Genomic DNA, 8,002 nt, shown 5'->3' on the forward strand with positions numbered 1-8,002 from the left:
TGGCGGCCGGGCGGGAAGGGCGGGAAGGGCGGTCTGGCGAGAGGTCACTCGGCAGATGTTGAATTTTTGTGCAGGTGAACATCGGTTAGTTGGAGTTTGCTGTGTTGTGTCAATTTGTGTGCCCGGAAGATTCTGCTTTTCCCCTTGCCTTCCCCAGTGACACGCGACCAGAGCTTGGCTCACAGCATGAGGCACTTTAAAATGGTGAATCTCCTGTTATCTTTGAAATCTGAGCCCTTTCCAGCTGGGTCACATCCCGATGTTTGTACTTTTCCCTCGGTGTGTGCCTGCAAGTATCAACCCAGGGGCATGAGGCTCTGCAGAGATCTGGGACTTTTGAGAGAGGGTCCTTGTGGCTAAAGAGCCCTTTAGTCTCGGGTGTTTTGGGTGGACGGGTGAGTTTCTGGCCTCGCTGCTGAACACACTGGTATGAAGATACCGCAGCCACCGTCAAATAACCCACCGTGTCCGGGAGAGCTGTGCCCTTGCAGCATCTCGGGGCCATGAACGTGGCTGTCCCGCATCCTGGTGCGTCTGTCGCAAGCCTGTACCATGTAACGCGCTAACAGAAGTCTGCTGTGCCTCGTGCAGAGGCTGAAATGTTTTTGGCAGTGGGAAAACAACGCACAGTGCTGACTGACTGCAGCAGAATTGCTCCTGAGTTAAGCATCACCGATCCACTGCAAGCTGTTGGCGAGAGAGAGCTGTAATAGGAAAACAATGGAGAATTACACTATCAAAGTCTGTTTTGTGGTATTTTCCCTTTTCTTTTTGCAGAAGCGTGAGTCACTTGCAGAATGTTAGAACTCAAAAAGTGGGTTCAATGTCAAAACTACTTAAAACACACAAGTTTCTGTTTTGCAAAACCTTGACAGAAGTAGACACAGTATACTGTGTTTTGATTGATGGCTGGCACGAATTAAAACTAAGCAGATTCTAAAAAGAATTCTGTGAGCATTAAATATTTGGGATTTTTAGCAATGATTTCTTGCTGGTGAACCTCTGTGATTCTTAAATAGCAATTTTAAGCATTGAGCTTGTGCTGTGCAACCTGACTATGCAGAGCCGCTGCATCTATGTAGATGTGCAGAGTGTCTGGTTTGGAGGGCATCCTTCAATCAGCTGATTTCCCTGTCTGCTGTCTGTATGGGCAGAAGAGTGGGCTTGAGGCAGCCTTGAAGCATCCCTTATATGCAATGCAGACATATAATCAATGCTGTGTTCACAGAGGTATGAGAATTCTAGCTCAGAAGCAGAAAAATCACTTATGTATTCCTAAATACTAAATATAAAAATTCTGTAGCACTGCATATGCCTTCTGGATTTATGCATAATACCTCAGTCTACTTGATGAATATTTTTAGAAAATTTTCCCAAGTGTTTAATCAACTGGAAAGTACAAAAGAGTCCTGAATTTTCCCTGAGATCTGCTAACACAAAGTATTTTATCTTTGAGGAGTCTCACAGCAGATTATGACATGGTTTAGTGGACATGGTCGTGTTGGGTCGACGGTTGGACTTGATGATCTTAGAGGTCTTTTCCAACCTTTATGATTCTATGACAGTTGATGTCTGTCTTCTGATCAAACAGATACGAATGGCATATCGCAGAATTGCAGAATAGTTGAGGTTGGAAGGAAATGCTAGATATTGCCCAGCTGAACCCCCTGCGCAAAGCAGGTTCAGCCGGAGAGGTTACTCAGGACCATGTTGGTATTGAATATCTCCAAGAATGGAAACTTCACATGTTCAGCCACTTTCTCCTGATAGCTTATAGAGCTTTGTACTATCTGAACGGTATCTCTGACCTGGAGTGCACTCCGTGTTGTGTAGGTAAGTCTTTGGATTTGAATAGGCAGCTGTTAACCTCAGGATGAGGTTTTGTCCTCTGGGCTTTGTGGTACATCCAGGACAGTTTGCAGGATTGAGACCCCTCTCTCTCTCTCTTTCTACATTCTGCTTTTTCTTGCTTTCTGCCTGGTGTGTTATCTATAGTGAGCAAATTGTGTCAGATTATCTCATAATTAGAGTAAATATTATGAATTATCTCATAATTAGAGTAAATATTGAGAATATAATAAAGCTGTAGTTAAGATACTGTAAAGCTTCTGTTCTTAAACCACTATCAGTTTTATTTCTCATGATAGTAAATAGTCCTTTTTGGCTTCAAAGAATAGTAACGAACATTCATTCCTTACAAATGGTGACATCTGTGAAAGCTGTGGGTAAATATTGTCCTCATTTTACATTGACAGATTCGACGTTAAGACTTGACACTCTCAGATCTCATCATTTTGCACAACCCATTTGTTCATGCTCTTTCATTTCCTATGAGACCCTGCTTTACCTAAGACTTTATGGGCTGAGTGTATCAGAAATTCTGTGTTGCCATCAAATAAATGGACTTCCAGTTTTACTTTCTATATAATGGAATGTTTGTCTTGGGATTGTTTCTTTTTTAAAAAAAAAAGTCTCTGCTACCAATCTTCACTTTAAAGAACCAGGCATTTCGGAGCATGCCTTGCATATATCCCAGCATGCAGAGAATCAGACTATGTTGCAGTCACTTGAACAGATCGCATTGATACGTGGAATTGCAGGCTAGGGCAAGGCAAGATGTGTCAAGATAGAACAAACTTGCAGTGTAAATGGGGTGTTATCTGCCACAACCTGAGTTGCAATGAACCTGAAACAGGCTACAAAGAAACCCTTAAATCAGCAACAAAGAGACCTAAATAACAGCTGTAGTGAACAATGCAAGTTAGAAAGAATGAGCAATTAAATCATTAATTATTCTTTCATAGTATGTTAGTTCATCTGGTTCCCTTTGCAATTTAAAATACTTAACTAGTAAAATTATTTTTGTCATAAAAATACAAAGCATGCCAACAGTACTGTCTCAGGAAGCAGGGCAATATTTCATCTGAGGAAATAAACCTTATTCTACTGTTTTTGTATTATTTGACTTCATTTTGGTATTACTTAATTGTGCTTTGTTTTTCATTGAACAATGGGATGAGAGAAAAGAACAAGACTTAAAACTAGGTCAGAACCAACCACATTAATGGTCTTACTAAAACATATGAAACCAATTGGTTAGAATAGTACTAAAAAGGTGACAACAGCATCTACATTGTGAATGGAAGTAGAGAGAATTGTAATGTTCAAAATTAGAATCAAACATTCAATCTAGATTAGACTGGAATATTTTTAAAGGAGGTACAGGGTTAGGGATAAACATGCTAGTCTGAGTTTTATTCTTGGCTCTGACAGAGGTTTCCTGAGTGACCTTCAGAAAATCGATTTCTGTTCTGTAACAAAGGTGGCATTGCACTTCGCTGCCCGAGGTTGTGGTGGTGCTTGTTTCATTTGTGTTTCTGAAGCTCAAGTCGGAGGTGCTGTACAAATATTAATAAAGCAGGAAATCAATTGTATGGGGCTTAAAGACTTTAGGCAAGTATGCAAGTTAGACCTTCTGAAAATGTTAATGTTGACTTCTTCTTAGGACACTTGTTCACTGTACAGTATTGCTTGTGGAAAGTGTCATACATTTGGTGATGTGGAGACGACAAACAAAAGTACCTATAGTTTCTTTTTCCTGTGAGTTCCAGTAATGGAAAAACTTATCCTACCTCTTCCACATTGAGAAAAGAAAGGTTTTCAACATTAATGGTATTCACTTTTTAGTGAACACCATTCACTAAGGCTGATTAAATTTGTTCATCAGAACAGTTGCTTTATATAATTTCCTAATCTAATTCTTCTGTGTTCTCTCATTGTAGGAGATAAGACTTCATAAACATTTCTAGTCCTGACTAGGAGGAGGTGCAGGGAGTAGTGGATTCCTTATCAAAATAGGAATTCACAAAATGGAAGGCGGTTTCTACTCAACAGAGCTCTTGCAAAGGGTCAAGCTGTTTGCAGAGTATTTTGAGATCTTTGGGTGAAGGAAGGGGTTAGGTTTATGTTGCACTGAAGATGTATGCCTTTGTTACATGATTCTTCCTAATACTGTCAAACAATGGCTAAATTCCATCTTCTGCTGCTTCTGGGATCCTCTTGAATGTGGATGCAGATTTTGGGATGAATGTTAACCTATAGCTAGCAAGTTCCTTTTCATACCCGACCAGAAGGAAGATCCAACAAAGAACCCACAGAGGGACTCAGATGTGATGTTGGCAGCAGCAGTGCAGGGCCCTGCTCACAGGTTTCTGTCCCAGCTTGTTCCGTCAAGGCAGCTCTGCTCAAAGCTCTGCGCAGTCAGGAGCCTTTTGTAGCCTCCTTTCACCAGGCGATGGCAGCAGCTCTACCCTGCGATGTTGGGTGTGGAAGGGTGCAGTCAGCTCTTCAGAAGGTACAAACTGCTCAAACTTTGGATGTTTTCACCCCAAAAGATCACATTGGGTGGAAATATCGAGCAGTTGCCAGTTGAACCAGCTGCTTAAAGTGTCTGGGTGATTCCTTTTGCAGTTATGTATTCTTCAGTGTGACCTGAGAGAAGGTGCTGTTGTACCATAGCGCTGATGTAGCACAGATATTTGACATCTTTAATATTAGTGTTATGTTTGATGTCATGGTATCAGACTTTACAGCTTAGTTACCAACTAGGTATTTCATGCAGCATATGTGCACTATATCTTGTAAATAACAGGATGACACAAGTCAACTTTCTTGCCAGATAGCTGTTCACAGATCGGAACGACCTAAACTCGGTAGTCATGCCCTGACTATCTTGAATTTTATGTCAGGATTTCACTGTGGTCATCTTTAGTGCATTAGTTATGCAAAATTATTGCTCTAAAAGATACTGAAAATGCCTTGAATTTTTTTGACAAGGATTCTTAAAGGACAAACTTCTCAGGTGTCTATTCAGCAATATGAAGTGATGCGTGCATTCTGTGAAGTCATCAGAAATGAACTTCTTTTCCCTTCTGTAATGCTTAAAAAATGTAGATTATCATATTTTTAAAAGTAACATTTAGTTATTTATCCTAAAAGGAAGGAAAGAAAGTAAGTTTACATATTTTAGGATAAGTTAATGGTTAGAGCATAGGACTGAGAATAACCTGTGTTCTTCCTTTTTACTTTGATAACAAATAGCTGTTCATGGTCTGTGCCTCTCTGGGTACTCTGCAGGGCACATCGATAACCCAGTTTTCAGAATGAGTGGATGTTATTCTTCATAACCTCCATAGAGCTAAACAGAGTCTCAAGGAACTATTAACAGCCACTCCTAAGCATTTCAGTCTAGGTGTCTGAAGTAAGTGGTTGCTCCAACAATACTGATTTTAAGCTCCCTTAAGCCTAGGGATTTTTTTTTTAAGTTGTAATTTGACCTGATGTGTTACCTGATGTTCTGGGGTGCTAATATCTGTTTGCAAAATACGTTGCAAACGTATTAGTACTTAACAGTATAAAAGGCTGTTATCCAAGATAACTGTAGCGCCTTAGAGGTAAAAAGCTAAATTTTAACCCATCCTGTAACTTTACTTCATGAATAATTTCAGTAATGCAGAGGAGGTACACAGGACTGCAAGGGCTAAAGGATTGAGCCTCTTTGTACCTGCAAGGATTATAGGCTTTAGAAGTTAGTACATTAAGAAACATCTTATGAAAAGACTAGCAAAATATTCTTGAAAAGACTTGCACAGATGTTTTTGCTCTCAAAGTGAGGGAGGACAGGTTTTGGAATGCAATGCTGAATGTCTTTGATTCAGTTACTTAAAGCGAGTCTTCTCGTAAGTTTAAATAGGCAACTATTTTAGAAGGTAATTATAGAATCATAGAATCATTTAGGTTGGAAAAGACCTTTAAGATCATCGAGTCCAATGTCCCTAAGTGCCACATCTACACGTCTTTTAAATACCTCCAGGTATATATATGCTTATGTTTCAGTAATTGTCCGGTTCGGTTTCAAGTGTGATTGATGTGCATCCAGCTGCCCTTATTTACCATACCAATAACAAGGAATGGCTTCCCTGTTGTAGTAGTTTATAATTTAATTCAATTATCCATAGCTTTACAGAAATCTTACCCGCTTAGCTAGCAAAACCAAGATGCGGTCGGTCTGCTATGCATCATTGACACTAATAATTGAACATCCAGTTGATGGTTGGAGAGGTACTACTTTGATCTTTTGGGAGGATCTAAAGGAGCTTTTGGCTTCACAGGCAGCTAATCATGTGCTATACCGTATGTAGAACAAACTTGAGGCAAAATATGTTCTTTAATCTGTATTTTGTAATGTGTTAATTTTCTGTCTGTGAATAAGAAGTCTGCAGGTACTGGTGGTGAGGATGAGAAGAGATGTGTCAGCAAGAACACCAAAGTCTGAATTTGTTGTAGCATTTCTGTGGGTTTCTCAGTGAAAGCTGTATTTGCTGAGGGGCAAAGGTAATATATTTGCTAAGGAAATGTTATCCATCGTCACACTTAATTCTGGTGCTTTCATAGTCATGATACCGTGTTCAAGGTCTAGGCAGTGGTCTCCCATTTTCAGGCACTTAGAACAGCAAGAGAGCAGAACAAACACTGGCTTACCAATGGTACTACCCATTTTAATTCTGTAATTACCTTGAAAACATTGCAAAAATGACATAATTTTGCAGAAGGATTAGGTAAGAGTTTGAACATGTAAGTAGAGGAAAACAACTTCAAAAAAAGGATGCAATCTCTTTCTTGCTTCAGCTGTGTTTAAATTAGATAACCTCTATAAGGCTTACTTAACGGCATCTTGGTATTTACAATAGGACACTGTTCTTATGTATCTGTGATGCTATTTAGTCTGTTCCACGAAACTAATGATTGTAAAATTCAGAATTCATAAGAATTTTATCATGGCCTGATGTGTGACTTAATTCTGAGCTATTTCAAATCAAGTGGTTCTGGCACAAACCTGAATTTTCCTTTGGAATTGATTTGTTCAGAACCAAAAATTTTGAAGGTTGAAGGCACTTGGTCAAAACAAAATAAATCCCCTAACTCTACCATGGGGCAAAGTTACTAAAATTACAAAGATGAGGTAGTTATAACATGCATTTATCTTCTGTTCAAAAGCCTTATTTGGACATGTTTTGTCCTGGAATGGTAACACGAAGAACATGTTCAAAGTAAGAGCTATTCAACTGGGAGTGTGAGCATGCTGTAACTTAAAGTAATTTACTGCAAGGTATTCTTGCTCTTAATTGTCACTCCACTTAACAGAAGTTGTGGGTGCAGCGTCTGGTTATAACTAATTTTTAATTTTTGCTACTTTTGAGGGAGAAGCAAGGTCTGAATAACCAGGAGATTAAAATATATGATTTTTTGTTTGATTCTTGCAGTGAAAGAATTCTGACTGAGCTTTGCATTTAAAGTGCTGCTTCTTTATCTTTCAGAGAGTATCCAGCCCATTGAAACAGAATTTGTGCCAGTTTAAAATGCTGGATTGATTCCAGGACGTCCATCAGCTTAATTCTTCGTTCATCCTAGGAATGCGGAAGAATCAAGCATTAAATGCATTATGGACAAGCTGTATAAACTGAAATGTTCTTCTAAATTATTTAGATGAATGGCATGTTCTAGTAACTGGATTTCTTGTATAATGAAAGTTTCTCCAGTCTAATATGTAATCTTCAAGTTACCAAAAAAAAAAAAAAAATTACCTAAGGAGTTCTTTATGCACTAGCTGAATAAAATGATATAGAGGAAAATTACTTGCTTAATCAATTTAGATATTCAGCTTTAACAATTTATAATTATTATCATTATTGTCACAAGAATGCCTGTTTTAGCAGTTGTCATTTTAGCACTTTCCAAGAGAAGACATTATCTAGTACAATTCTTGTCCCGAATCTGTCACTGACATTGCCTGAGCTCCTTTGCCCTTTTAAAAAGTACTCTGGGAAAGCCTGGGAAAGCAGTTTGAGTGGCCAGTGAGAATCCCTTGGGTGCCATATTATTAATAGTAAAGCCAAACACACTTCACTATTTGTGTTTCTTGTGTAGTTTTGGTCCTGGCTCC

The sequence above is a fragment of the Pygoscelis adeliae genome, unplaced genomic scaffold (genome assembly GCF_000699105.1).
Source record: "Pygoscelis adeliae isolate BGI_AS28 unplaced genomic scaffold, ASM69910v1 Scaffold18, whole genome shotgun sequence".
NCBI lineage: Eukaryota > Metazoa > Chordata > Aves > Sphenisciformes > Spheniscidae > Pygoscelis > Pygoscelis adeliae.